This window comes from Anomaloglossus baeobatrachus, chromosome 6, assembly GCF_048569485.1.
Source record: "Anomaloglossus baeobatrachus isolate aAnoBae1 chromosome 6, aAnoBae1.hap1, whole genome shotgun sequence".
Taxonomy (NCBI): domain Eukaryota; kingdom Metazoa; phylum Chordata; class Amphibia; order Anura; family Aromobatidae; genus Anomaloglossus; species Anomaloglossus baeobatrachus.
The window spans coordinates 42,681,393-42,682,144 of NC_134358.1; positions in this window are offsets into that span (position 1 = coordinate 42,681,393).

Genomic DNA, 752 nt, shown 5'->3' on the forward strand with positions numbered 1-752 from the left:
GCTTCACGTGCTATCTGCAACGGCTCAGAGCTTAGCGGCGTCAGCACAACGGAGGGATAGGACTTCCCACACAGAGCATTCAACAGAAAATCCCACGTGCCAGCTGCTAAGAGGAGGTCCCCATTAAAAAGAGGGATGGGACCCGGAGGTTTCAAGCCGACGGGGCCAGGGACACACAGAGTACACAGTGTATGGAGGAAGGCTCCAGTCCACGACAGAATCACTGAAAGGACCGCTGGACGTGCTGTCACCGACGGCAGCGGTGCCCAGAGACTTAGTTTACCTCAGCATCTGTGTCTCCTGAATGCGTCATCACACCTGAGTGAGTACCCAGCACCCTGCCGGCCCAATATCAATATAGACTTCCTTTGCACCTTCCCCCCCCCCCCCATCCAACACCAATAGGGCCCCCGTAGACTGTTCCTACCTTTCCTCTACCTGAGTCTCGGGACCTCCCTACCTGCGGAGGGAACCTCCATCACGGCCGCCCCACACCATCTGCCCCGGCACTCCCATATGGCAGCGGCGGTACTCCTCATTACCGCACACCGCAGGTGGCTTCACGAATATTCTTCCCTGTAAATAACCTCCCTTCATCGAAGTGTCTGTCGAGCCCCGGACCCGGGCCACTCGAGCCACTAACATCTCACGGATCCGAGCAGTCCGACTGCTGCTAGGGCGGCACAATCCTACAGTCAGTTTCTCCATTCTATAACTAGTTCCCAGACATTTCTTACGACACCGACTCCCAA